Source organism: Eutrigla gurnardus (genome assembly GCF_963514095.1).
Source record: "Eutrigla gurnardus genome assembly, chromosome: 15".
In the NCBI taxonomy this organism is placed as follows: Eukaryota; Metazoa; Chordata; class Actinopteri; order Perciformes; family Triglidae; genus Eutrigla; species Eutrigla gurnardus.
Genome location: NC_139938.1, coordinates 9,156,273 through 9,170,653, shown reverse-complemented (window position 1 = coordinate 9,170,653; position 14,381 = coordinate 9,156,273). Strand labels below are relative to the sequence as shown.

The 14,381-nt window shown below is 43.0% G+C and overlaps 1 protein-coding gene across 3 annotated transcripts in view; it reads left to right on the top strand.

Moving 5' to 3' along the window:
• Window positions 1-311: 311 nt before the first annotated feature.
• The window catches only part of arhgap32b (Rho GTPase activating protein 32b), a 73,803-nt gene continuing 59,733 nt past the window's right edge, over window positions 312-14,381 (top strand). For all 3 annotated transcript variants that reach the window (XM_084029138.1, XM_084029137.1, XM_084029136.1), the window contains exon 1: window positions 312-653. The gene's annotated coding sequence lies outside the window, so the exon portion shown is untranslated. The remainder of the gene's footprint in view (window positions 654-14,381) is intronic.

The window sequence follows — 14,381 nt, the reverse complement described above, 5'->3', positions numbered from 1 at the left end:
AATCCACTTCACAACTAAGAAGCCTCATCTTGGTTTTAGTTGGCAAGAAAAATAATGCAGCTGTTATTTTATTTTAGAAGTTTAATCTTGTAAAATATCAATATGTTGCAGCAGCAGCAGTGTGTATGGAAAGGGCTGTTGTTAAATTAACTCCTTATCTGACTTTTATAGTCTCAACCATTTTATTTAACAGCCGAGCAGACATGTCTGTGATAACAGCATATTGGCTGATTTCCCTGTTCCGACAGCACGTGAAGGCAGCACGGAGACAGCGCAGCTCCTCCGCTCCAGTCAGTACTCCGTCTGCACTCCGAGCTGTTCTGCTCTCTCGTTGCACGGTGGACGAGCCAGCGGACCGGTCTTCGGTAGAAATCAGGTCCTGTGCTCCCATGAAAGACCACCCAGTCGGGAGGAAGCGTTTTAAGAGGACGATAGAACCGAACAGAAACAGCTGGACGCGTCTCGTGAGCCTGGTTGTCCCGGATAGCCGTTTTGTTTCGTCTCAGCCTCGCTGTGAGTCCGACACTGGCGCGTTTTCCGGCTAGTCTCTTCTTGTTCTTCCTGGAGCTGTGATGAAGATAGACGTGAACCGCGGCGAAGCGCCAAATTGAAGTTAAACTTATCACGAAGCGACCACAGCCTCAACAAAACAGGTACGCTAACTCGAATTTAGCTCAGCCAGGCTAACTCACTCCATGCTGGTGGTGGGTGCCTAGACTTGGAGCTGGTGTTTGAGGGGGGTGAGAGTGAGAGTGAGAGAAGGGGTCTCCCCTGCTATTCATGGATAATCCTGCCAGCATGCACAAGCTCGTTTGAAAATAGGGCAGTTTAACGTTGCTCGTCTTACAACAGCATCTCAGTCCCCACGAGACGTGGCTGTGAGGCCATGATGAAGTCACTCATTTGTTGTGTTACCAAACCCTACCAACAGCAAGAAACCAGGGTCCTCCTTTCAGTGAACATCCAGTAAGTATGACCTCAATGTCCTCACAGGGAAAGAGTTAATCTAGTATCTTTCTGGATCTAGTATCTGCATTTAGTATCTGGATCTAGTGTATGGATCTAGTGTATGGATCTATATTATCTAAATCTAGTTTATGGATCTAGTTTATGGACATAGTATCTGGATCCCGTGTCTGGATCCAGTTTATGGATCTAGTTAATGGACGTAGTATGTAGTTTATGGATCTAGTATCTGAATCTAGTTTATGGACCTAGAATCTGATTCTAGTTTATGGACCTAGTATCTGGATCTAGTTTATGGATTAGTATTTGGATGTAGTTTCTGGATCAAGTATCTGGCCTTCTCTGAAAGTAGTTTAACTTGATGTTTAATCCTAAATGAGCAGCGATACATTAGGGACAAAGTGAGCCACACCCCCTCATGTTATTTGATACACAGTTCCCATGGTCTTCTGATAACTCACTCCCTGTATTAGATTACTGTTTCATCAGCTATGCATAGAGGCCTCCTTATTTAACCAACTACACACAGGGAGGGCTGCCCTGTAGGCCTGTCACAATAACCCCAATATTGTAATACTGTATTGACAAGCCAACCACAGGGGATGGCATGCAACTCCCACAACTACAGTTTTTCCTTTCTTTCATGATACTAGGCCCTTCTAGTGTTACACTTCAATGTGTGTGTATTGACTATAAGGATGCACCGATACCAGCATCGGGTATCAATCCGATGTTGTGCCTGTGTACTTATACTAGTAATCGTAAAGGTGCTCCAATACTACCACGCTGATACTTTGTGGCAGCGACATAAGGTAGGCGGCGGAGCAGGAGCAATGTCAACTGTGACGTGATTCACAGCTGTAGCGCTGTCTGACGCTCTCTGATGCTCTCTGATGCTAATGGTGGGGCTAACTGCTACATTCATGGCTGTAACGTGTCGGACACCAGCCCTTGTACGCTCCCTTTCACCGTGGAAATATCACTCCTTTTTTCCACCCCGTCTTCAAACGCTATGGAGACAGAAAGGGGTGATAGAATGTTCCTCTGAAGATGCAACGGAGGTCATCACAGAGCGCAACAGAGACGAGGCGAGCTGGCCTCTTTGTGAACGGAACATTGCCATCAAGTCATTGCTGGTTTTTTTGTGATCAAGTTTTTTTTAATTTGACATACAGAAAAAACAATATAATATACTTGTCCATTGTACATAGAAGGGCTGAGCAACATTGAAAAACAAATAGATTCATCAGTATCTCACTTCTATATCGATAGGTGCGGCTGTGACTAAGAGGTAGAGTGAGTCGTCCAATCAGAAGATTGGCAGTTCGAATCCCGGCTCCTCCAGTCTGCATGCCGAAGTGTCCTTGGGCAAGATACTGAACCCCCAAACTGCCCCCGGTGCTGCACCATCGGTATGTGAATGTGTATGAATGACTTAGATCATGATGTGCAGGCAGCTCCTCTGGAATCAGTGTATGAATGTGTGTAAACGGGTAAAAGTTACTGAATGTAGTGTAAAGAGAGAAAATGAGTAGCTAGTTAGCTAGAAAAGCGCTATATAAATGCAGGTCCATTTACCATTTACATAAACCATTGGAGTCGCCCACAAACAGTCCACAGCAAACAAATCAGCGAAAAACCCACAGGAATGAAACAAAACTACACTAATGATAAACTAAATAACTCAAACCAAAGGTGGCCCTTACCCTCAACCCACCCACGCCACCCCCTTAATAGACCTCCTTAAATATACATTGACAAATGTGTATCTGTTTGACAGAAAGAGGGGAAGAAAACAAAAAACAATCCCCCCCCAGCCACTGAGAGTTCCATATTAACAACATCAATAAAAGTATACAGCCAATGAGATAATGGTAGATTACGTGTTGGATTCCAGCGTACTATTCATTTTTTTTTTTTTGGCTGCTGTTAAGCCAGCCAGAAATTTATGTTTTTGTACTTCAAAATCCAAGATCCTTGTTTATATGGTAGAAACGTTTTCCCAGAAGAGAGATTTTTCCTTACAGAACCAGAACATGTGCATAAATGTTCCAACATGACATTCCTTGAATAGGTTGCAAATTGGTGACATAATGAGCTTCATTAGGAATCTTTTGTGGGGATGAGATGAGTTCAGTGTAAGAAATTAAAATGGACTTGCTGATGATTGGGGTTTTTAGAAGTTTTAGTTATGCATTTCCAAATATTATCCTAGTTCAAAAGGTCATTCCCCGTCAGGTGTACACAATCATTGGTCCATGTCCTTCCAATATATGGAGGGTTGTGAGAAGAGAAAGAAAACGGAGAATACAGTGTGGAAACAAATCCTGTTTTTTGTACTTGAATTATTCCAGTGTGCATGTAATGTGCACTCAGAGGTTCATTCCAGGGGACACCGTATGCTTTCAGTGAAGTCATTGCTGTTTTGAAGATGTTACCAGGGCGATGGAGCATTTAACAACCTCAGAAGGTTGATCCGAAGAAGATAAAAAGACGGTAGTTGCTTGTACGAGGTCGCCATGTAATGTACTAATATACATGTATATGCATCAACATGTATATTAGAGCTGTCTCAGGGACGCCAGACACTCGGCAAGGAGGAGCCGGGGATCGAACCAGCAATCTTGCGGTTACCAGCTCTACCTCCTGAGCTAATGCCCCCCCCTATTTCTTCTTCACTATTTGCTGTCGGGGGAAGAAAACACTTTGCTACACACAACAAACCAGCTAAATGTTAGGAGCACTGGTGCGACCAAGGAAAATATTTAGCCGCATGTCACTGATTTTTGGTCGCATGTGCACCCAAAATGGTCGCACTCCGGAGCCCTGTATTCTCTGTTACAAGTGAAGATGCCTTACACGTACGGATGTGAATCTTTGGGTGTCTCACAATTCAATTCAATTCCAATCCTTAGGGTCACAATTTGATTCAAAATCGATTCTCGATTCAATTGATTCTTGATTCAAAAATGTATACAATGCATGGTGTGTTAAGGCAAATTATGCCTTTAAAACAATACAGTTTGTATAAGATAATGTGATTTTTAAATAAACTGATTCCAATGATGTAATCACACAAAGGCAAACTTAAGACAAAAGGTAACATTTATTCATGCTAAACAAATAAAAACGTACTTACTGTACAAGAAATAACTTGCATAAATAAAATAAAAGCTTAGGCCAGCTGCCCCTTTCTTCCAGAAGTAAGTCTCAACTCTGAGTGACTACAAGAATAAGTTCATTTTGATCGCGCTATTCCAGTGTAGGCATGTCAGTTTTCAGCTTGTGTAGCGGCAACTGCAGGAGCCTCTGTTTTTCCTGCAGGGTAGCGATGCTGCTGCAGTGGAAAAATCCGGTGATGCACCTAATCCTCCCAAGCAGCCGCAACACTGAATGTAACTTCAGAGCTCGCTGAGTGGCGAGGTTTAGAGTACCGGTGCGAAACACTTGATGTGTGTCAATCTGTGCCGCAGCAAGCATATTGGCAGCGAATTTGGTGATTGTCACAGATAACGCTAACGTTAGCTTCCATTCGTCGATGACAGAGTGAAACGACTCATTCATGTTCACAGCCGTGTGGCTTTCATGCATCACCCTCGTTTGTAAACACGAGACTCAAGCTGCCAGGCATCCGTGATGTAATGAGCGGTGAATGTAATGACAGCCTGGGTCGCTCTGGATGTCCAGGCATCACAGGTCAGAGCTACTCTGGTTGCTTTGGCCAGGGCTTCCGTGACTTTTGCCTTTGTTTCATTGTAAAGCTCAGGTACTGCTTTCTCTGTAAAACGCTGACGTGATGGTATGACATACTTTGGCTCAATGGTCTTGATCAGGAATCTAAATCCTGCGTTCTCGACTACGCTGTAGGGACGCAGGTCCTTTGACATTAAAACAGGCAATGGATTTAGTTATTTTTTTGGCCCGTTGAGAGTTGGCTGGGAGTTTGTTGACAAATTGGTGTAGTGTACGTTGGCTGGCTGCTGGAGGTGGCTGTTGTTCCGCCGTTGCTCCTTTTAACTCTGGGTTTGTAGTTTCCAAAGTACTTCACTTTCGTTTTGCAAACCTTGCATACTGAATGACTCATGTCGAGCTGCTGTGTCGCAGGGAGATAATAAAACCATAATGAGTTCAAACTCCTGCCTTCACTGAAGATGGGACTGGCTGAATTTGTTGCTCCTCCATAGCTCCTGCCCCTCTTCACTGTACAGTTGCGCTGCGTCTTTTTTTTTTTTTTTTTTTCAAGGTTGTTGCAACGCTGTGTACGGAAGCCCGTGGGGGCACGCAGAAAGACGGGGGAACGCAAATAAAAAAAAATCCACTTTTGAAGTTTATGAATCGATTCAGAATTGTGGATGATTAGATTCATGATTCTTATGTGAATCGATTTTTCCCCCACCCCTACTTGTCCCTAAATGTCTTTTCAATGTGTGTGGAGGACATCATCAGGAAATCATCATGCTGTCATAAACCTGGAATCTACTGAGTCAAAACAAAGCCTGCAAATATAAATCGTAGCCAGCCTGCTGCATCCAACCAAAGTCAGCTGTAGCAATATGCCATCCTGTGCTCCATGTCTGTTCAGTGTTTTAAAGGCTACATACCACCAAGCCTGAAAAACAGTACTAGGGAAACAGTGAGAATTATATCCCAGCCTGTGTTCTTAGGAAAGCCAGCTCTGTCCTGGGCTGCTCGCTCGACCCAGTGGAGGTGGTTGGTGACAGGAGGGTGATAGCGAATCCATCATCCATGTTGGATTTTTTTTGCTGCTAAAACTAGGATTTAGTTGGTGAATAAGTTGTTGGAGGTCATGTTTCTCAGGTCCATGCTAGTGTATTCAGGCACAGTCGTGTTAATGTTCTGTGTTTCTGGCGACATGGCACCACATTTTCGTTACTGGTCAAATAGTGCTGGTAGAGCAGGCTGCTACTGGTTCTGTGTCGTCTTTTCAGACACATTGTCATTATCCTGTTGAATTAATGTCTCTTAACATTAGACAGGTAGGACTGATAGCGTTAGCTGCCGAGCTCCATCATTACGTTACAGTTCTTTATTAGCCGTTAGCTGCTCGTGTAATGATTACTCAACATACGTAACTGTTTAAAGTTTCAATTTGATTGAAACGGGAGCTTTGCTGACTCCCACAAAGTTCCCCATAAAGACTAGGGTGTTAGTCTTTAAGGTGCTTCGCCAACTTTGTTTTCTGCTACTCGACTTTGTCTCCACCACTTTAGCAATGTTAGCATATCGGCTCGTTTACATCCTTATCCTTTCCATGGTCATTAGCCTCGTATGCTAAATACTTCCAAATGGCACTTTTGCTTTGTTAAAGTGATGGTTCGGAGTAATATGCACCCTAGGTAATTTCCACCATGACATCCAGCCAAATACCCCTCAGAAGCATTTGTAGCGATGGTCAACATTGGTCAAGATAGGGCGATCAGCCGAATGGCTTAGTACTAGCACGATTGTACAGTGTGTATATCTTGTAAATTACCCCAGTAATAATGCATGGAATGTTACCAAACTTCTGCAGTAGTACACATAGTAGTACACATAGGGTCTGTACTCACAAAACGAGGCATTTGAAAGTTTGTAAGTACACCACAAGTTTATTTAAAAGAACACCTGCCTGATAGCTTCTATCCTCGGCTGCTAACACTACCGCAGCGTAGACACCACTTCTGTGTTTACCCAGCCAATGCCGTCACGTGAGTTTCACGTGAGAGTATGAAAAAGTATCGCAAAATTTTTATAAATGCTTGTATTATCAGGTCAACACATTTTTATAAATGCTTATATTATCAGGTCAACAAGTGTTGACAAGTGTTGACCTGATAATACAAGCATTTATAAAAATTCAGCGAAACATTTTCTGATAGTACTAACAGAGAAACTAAGTTTCAGTTGGAAGCTACAAAAGTCCTGAGAGCGGAACACAGACTTTTAAAAACGTCTTTGCTGCTCAGATATGAGTCTCTCACAGTGGGGAGAAGGGGGGCTGTCCTGGGCCGCGTCGCCCCACCGCTGTCACTCAGCCCCGCAAGAGCTGCTGCTGACAGACTGGCAGAGACGAACGGAGTTGGTGTGGACTTAATGATAGCTTGTAAGTGCTGCTCACGTCTCGTGTTAACAATAGCCTGTTAATATTACATAAGAAAAACAAAAACTCAGGCCAGCAGCGGGAAACTTTCTGCCACCACTGGACAGGAGTGTGGGACAAGAGTTAATCTAGTTGTTTGGGACGATGCGTTGACACAAATTATTCGTGTCGACGTACTTATGTAGTCGATTACGAATGGAAACAGTCATGCTGTATAATAAGTGTTCTGTTCTGATGGCATAAATTAGGCCTAGTTCTTGGTCGTTGTAAATCTTCTATGTTTCTGCAACCTAGCTTTCAATGCCCTCTCTGTTCACTTTCCTTGTTCTTCATATAAAGGGAAAAAAACGATTAACTATTTTTCACACACACGGGCCAGCCGCGTGTCTTCACTGTGCCTGGGACTTGAGATAAAGATTGTCTTTATGGTGTATATATATATTTTTTTAGTTAATTATTATTTTATTAGTCTAATTGGGTGGGGAGAAAGCCATGCGATAATCAGAAATATATATATTATAGCAAACTAGGCCTAAGAAACAAATGTTAAAAAGTAAAAAAAAAAAAATGCAACACGTGGCTGCTGTACTGTATGTGTATATTGCCAAAAGTATCTGCTCACCTGCATCTGCGCCACCTGAGTCCGTGGCATGCTTTACACCACTGTATCCGACGCTTTGCTGATGTATGGCTTGGATGCAGCGGCTCGGCCATGGAAACCTATTCCATGAAGCCTTCTATGCACTGTTCTTGAGCTAATCTGAAGGCCACATGAAGTTTGGAGGTCTGTAGCGATTGACTCAGCAGAAAGTTGTTGACCTCTGTGCACTATGCGCTTGAGCATCCGCTGACCCCGCTCCATCATTTTACGTGGCCCACCATTTCTTGGCTGAGTTGCTGTCGTTCCCAATCGCTTCCACTTTGTTATAATCCCACTGACAGTTGACTGTGGAATATTTAGGAGCGAGGACATTTCACGACTGGACTTGTTGCACAGGTGGCATCCTATCACAGTACCACGCTGGAATTCACTGAGCTCCTGAGAGCGACCCATTCTTTCCCAAATCTTTGTAGAAACAGCCGTATGCTGAGGTGCTTGCTTTTATACACCTGTGGCCATGGAAGTGATTGGAACATCTGATTTCAATTATTTGGATGGGTGAGTGAATACTTTCGGCAATATAGTGTGTGTATGTTGATGTAGCTAAAGTGCAACATGGAGCTTTAAGATATAGACAAAAAAAACCCAGGAGAATTTCTGAATAAACAAACACACCGTTTCTTACCTGCCCCATATCCTTGTTGCACTATTCATCAAGAGCATTCTTAACAGATTTCTGTCATTCAAACAACTCGCAATTGTAGTTGAAAACGTCCTTAATAAAAAAGGTCTCCTTGCCCCCACCACACCCCGGGACAACTGTACGGGTGTTCCCCCTTGATGGCTGGCCTACATATACATCACCATTATATTATCTTTACCACAACAGGGCTCTTTAATACATGTCAATGAAAGGTACGCATTACAGTAATGAATGCCATTTAGCTAAGCTAGCTTACAGTCATGCATTTGTGACAAAAAGTCATTTAAAAAACATTAAATACTATTTTTGTACCAGACAATGAACTGTGCCACATAATAGTGTTAGTGTACTTTCAAATAAAAGCAGATTTTTTATTAGGTTTTGAGAGCAGCAGATGGTGTAAATTGTTGATAGAACCCTATAAAATGTGTCAGCAAAGGTTATTGAGTCAGTGGCGCACGTGCATTAAAGGAAAGTGACACTGTATGGCGCATTGATGTGTTTTTTAAGAAATAATGGAATTAACCAAAACTGATATCCTTAAGGTGGACAATTAGTTAACAAAAGATGAAAACACTGAGCTGACCATCTTTCCAAGCTCAACTGCTTGTTTATACAATAGAGACAACATCTGATGGTGTCTGCTGGTCACTACATCACATTCCATAGATCCAGCATCAAGTAATGACTAAGTAGGTAAAGGAAAGATAATTAATAACGGCTAGAAAATTACATACCTTTAATGTAATGCAGCCTTTAAAACCAGGAAATGACAGCATGCCTATGATATGTCGTTTTTTTCTCCTGTTATGCAACCAAGTGCTTTTTTTGTTGTCTCACTATTTACATGAAACCTCCTGCACTCTCAAAGGTCTCCTTGTTTGTCTTCATTCTTGGTAGCCATGCACAAAGCCAGACACGACCTCTGACTCTGGCTTTAGATACTGACACATTGTGTGTGGCTGAGCATCCTTTGTTATTCCTTTCCGCATGTTCATTAATTATGCATAATGTGTACGCTACTATTCTCTAGCCGTGTCCCACACATACACAGAGCTGCAGACTGTCATTCATAGAGTGAAAAAGCATCTTGCTCCGAGCTCTGTGCAAAGTCCAAGTCTTCTGAGGATGCCGTGACATTCCCAAAGGAGATTCCATTCCCCTGTAAACAATCCTGGCATTGACATAGGCACTGATTAGTGAGTTGCCAGGGTTTTTCCCTACAATGGCTCAGCAGAGGACAAGAATAATATATTGACAAAATGGGGTACTCATTCAGGACTTTTTTTTTTTGGCAACAAGTTGTAGAATGTGGAGAATATAAAATACAAAGGCCACAACAAAAGTGAGAGATGCACAACCAACTTATAAACAAAAGTAACATTTATTAAGCAAATGTGCAAACATAGAAACAAGGAGGTGTGTAAGTAAGCATCGGTGGTGTATGAAGATGTATGAATGCAATGAAGAATGTGTGGTGCATGTTTTCAGTGTCTAACAGAGGAAAAGCTAAATGAACAAATCATCGTGGTGAAGGGAATGGCACACTGGTCTCTGGGATGGCAGGGTTAAATAGGCTGGGAGGACTGGCCAGGGACCCCCAGTTACTCAATCAGTAAGACCTGCAGAGGAGCAGAGCAACATGCTCTGGGCCGTCACAATGATGAAAAGGTCCAAAAAGTACTGATACATGAACTGAAATCTGGTGCGCTGTCACCGCTTTCTGCTATGTTATAACAAACATCCCGGACACATCATAATTGCAAACGGGAGACTATTGCTAACCGAGTTGTAGTAATAAGAGGTGGGCAAAAACATTGATTCATGAAAAAAAAAAAAAAAAAAAATGTGATTCTTATTATCTATAATTCTAAATCGATTCATAATATCCCAAAATGTACTTTTTAAAACGCTGTTTTCCATCTCACCATGCACTTCGCAGCTTGAACTCTATTAATTTTTAATGGAAAACACATTTTTCACTGCAGATTTTGGGACCGTTGTAAAAAATGCAATACGACCCAAAGGGCAATGCTGTAGGGGGCGGGTATAACCCACACCACTGAAAGCTATATTTCATATCAGCTACCACCAAAAGTGGTAGCTGATATGAAACTTCTTCAGGTGTTTTTGAACTACCTCCACTCTCTGGACTGGAGTCATACCAACCTTGACAGATGGGTCAAATGTGATTTGTGATCACATGTCTTAAATTGCATTTTGATTTTATCTGGATATGAGCCATTTGAAATGACAAGTGTTCATGTGCCTATACTGTAGATGGCAGCTTTCTGTTGTTGCAAATGCAGTCAAAAATAATTGACACAAGAGATGCTACACTTGGGCAGAGGATTCGTTTCAGCTGAACCTGCCAGTATTTTCAGCTTAGCCATCCAGGAGATTTATGTCAACGGGTACTGGATAAATCACTTATTTATTAGTGTTTGTCACAATGAGTCAGCATGCTGTGCTGGGGGCAGGCTGACGTTTCTCCCCTCTACACAGAGGTGGTGACACGCCCCAGCAAAGCACTTCCAGTGTTTCCCATACATAGACCAATGTGTGACGCAGCGCCACAGAATCAACACCGAACCAAATTGATTCTGGGTTTTTTTCAACGTGATTTTTAAATATAAATATTGTTCCGTTCATTCATCTCCGCATAGCACTCTTTCTCCCTGTCATTCTCGTTCACACACACACACACACACACCAGTGTTTCCCATACATTGATTTATTTGTGGTGGCCCGCCAGAATATCAACATTGACCGCCACATATTGATTTTATTTGTTCTAACTATTTAAAATTAGTAAAATCTTAGAACTATTCTCTCACCATCTTATCTGCTTTTGTTCTGCAGTGCCAAGTGATTACAATGAACAGCTGCTGCCAAGTTAACATAGCAATTAAAATAATAGTTTCCAGTAAAGCTGTCAAGTAGGATGAGTCTGTGTCAATAATTCAAACTGCAGTTACAAAAAGCAGCTCTATTTAAGAATTATTCAAGTTGAGAATCTTCACTGATGTACATCGTATAATTTGTTGAGAACAAAATTATATCATAATGGTCAATAGAAATCAATAGCATCAACCCATTAATGGCTGATTGTGGGGAGTATGGCCAGATAGCTTTGTGATGGTAGCGGGCGGACTTCAACCACATTAGCTTAAAGACTGTGTATTCAAGCAATATGTGGATTTTAAAACAAGGGGAGAATACATACTTGATTTGCCTATTTCAACACCGCCGAGGCATAAAAGGCCACAAGGCTCAAAACCTATGTGGATGGCAGATGCTCAAAAACATCTGTCCCAGTCACAAAAAAGTCAGTTGTGTCTTGTCTAAATGACTACCGCTTTGTCTCTTTGACCCCAGTGTTTCGAATGGCTTATGAAACCACATATCGTATCCAGCCTACCTGCATCACTGGACCCACACCAATATGCCTATCGCTCCAACAGCTCTAAAGAGGATGCAATATCTACCACCCTGCACTCAGTACTCACCCACCTGGAACAGAGAAACACCTATGCCAGAATCCTTTGTTTACTTACGCTTTGCATTTAATACAATCATGCCGCAAAGACTGATGGAAAAACTTGGGTCTAAAACCCACCATCTGTCACTGGATACTGGACTTCCTGACTGAGAGACCACAGCCAGTACACATGGGGGAAAATATCTCCAACTCCATAACACTGAGCACAGGATCCCCTCAAGGATGTGTGCTCAGCCCACTGCTGACACATGACTGTGTTCACAGGCACAAGGACAACCTGATCGTCAAGTTTTCAGATACTACAGTCGTGGGTATCTTTAACTTTTTGAGAGTTGATGCAGAGACAACAACGTGCTGCTCAATTTGGACAAAACTAAGGAAATGATCGACTTCCGAAGATCACAACCGGAGCACACACCTCCCTGAATCAGCAAGTGGAACGGGTGGAGAACATTAAGTTCCTGAGAGTACAGATCTCTGAAAACCTCTCCTGGTCAAAGAACACCACTGGGTGTAAAAACACGAAGAGAGCCCAATAGAGGCTGTACTTACAAAGGAAACTCAAACTGCCCTCACTTCTGACCAGCATCCTCACTTAATTTTATAGGAGGGCAGTAGAGAGTGTACTGACTTGCCATCTCCACTTGGTTCTCAAGCTGCAGTGCGGTGGACAAAAAGGCCCTGCAGAGGGTGGTAAGAACTGCAGAAAACATCACTCTCTCACTTCCCTCTGTACAGGAGACATTCCTGAGCCGCTGCAGGAACAGGGTCCGGCATGTTGTTAGACTCCTCACACCCTCTAAACACTCATGTTCTGCTGCTACCCTCCAAGAAGCACTACTGTAGCATAAGATGCTCCACCACCAGGCTGCTGAACAGCTTCCTGTCTCAAGCTGTCTGCTAAATGAGCCAGTCCCTTGAATCTAACTGAACTCTGTCTCTATACATGCAGCACAGTTTTTAAATCGGTTTGCACTTTGTCTATTTATTGTGAATATGTTATATCTATTTATTCAGTATGCCAATTTTATTATGTAACTATCATTGATTCATTCAGCCACACGTATTTTATTATAGAGGGGAATGGAAGATGAATGTGTGAAAGGTGTACCTGATCTCAAGAGAAACGCCTTCTCGTTTTGTTGGTACCAGGTGTATTCCAAAATGACAATAATGTTCAGTTTGATTGGATTGATTTGAATTAATTTACTGAAAATCAAGGTGAAAAAAAATTACATCACAGACTGATCCAACTTGTGTGTATTTTGCCAAAACTACTTATAATGTGACTCAGTAGTGTGTTTGGCCCCTTCGGGCCTGTACGCACTCCTGACCTGGGCATGCTCTTGATGAGTCGGCAAGATGGTGTCCTGGGGGATCTCCTCCTAGATCTGGATCAGGGCATCAGTGAGTTCCTGGACAGTCTGTGGCAGTATCTGATACACCGATACATAATGTCCCATAGGTGCTCAATTGAATTAAGGTAGGTCAGGAATTAGAGGGCCAGTCAATGGCATCAATGCCTTCGTCATCCAGGAACTCCCTACATACTCTATCCATGAGGCTGGGCTAGTCCTGCACCTGAAGGAACCCAGGGCCCACTGCACCAGAAGAAACCCAGGACCCACTTCACCAGCGTAAGGTCTCACAATCACTCTCAGAATTTCATCCCGGAACCTAACAGCAGTCAGGGTTTTGGCTATGACATGGAGGTCTGTGCGGCCCTCCAAATATGCCTTCCAATACCACCAGTGATCCAGCACCAAACTGGTCATGCTGGGTGATGTTACAGGCAGCATAACGTTCACTACAGTGTTTCAGGACTGTGTTTTGTTATAGTTCATCCTAATTTACCTGTAGTGTTGGGACCTTAAGGTTTGTGTCTACGAATTCATAGATAATTGAATTTTCTGAACATTGAGATAGTCCTCTGTGTGAAAACACAGTCACACTCAGGCACAGGGGGTCTGGATGTCCTCTCCTCCATCTCCCTGTTGTCCTGATGACTGCTCAACTAGCTGCGACACCCAACTGTGAACTCCAGATTCCACTGTGATTGGTCCGACTGCATTAGACCTCAGAAGTTGCAAATGGCTGAGCTGATTTCTGCTTCTTTCTGCTGAGCAGACCAACTGTGAATCTCTCTTCTTTCTCCTGGGATCTCGACCGGAAAGGGTCTCCCTCTTTTTCTCTCCTGGACTTCACCTGAGAAGCAAGTCCCACAATCAGCCTCCTCCGAACGATTGGGCTATTGGGACCTGCTTCAGCCTACAAGTGACTGCTACAGAGGAACCAGTGCCATGCATTCAAGGTGATCCCAACTATACCTAGTTGGTACCGCTCACCTCCCGCACCACCTCTGGTTCCTTCTGTACCAGATCCCTAAAGCCAGTCTGCAATTCAGGGGATCAGCACGCCCTCTCTTTTTCAGAATAGAAATACGGAGATCTCCTGTCTCTGGGGAAAATGAAGAAATTATGCATGTCCATTCAAATACTACTGTGTATCA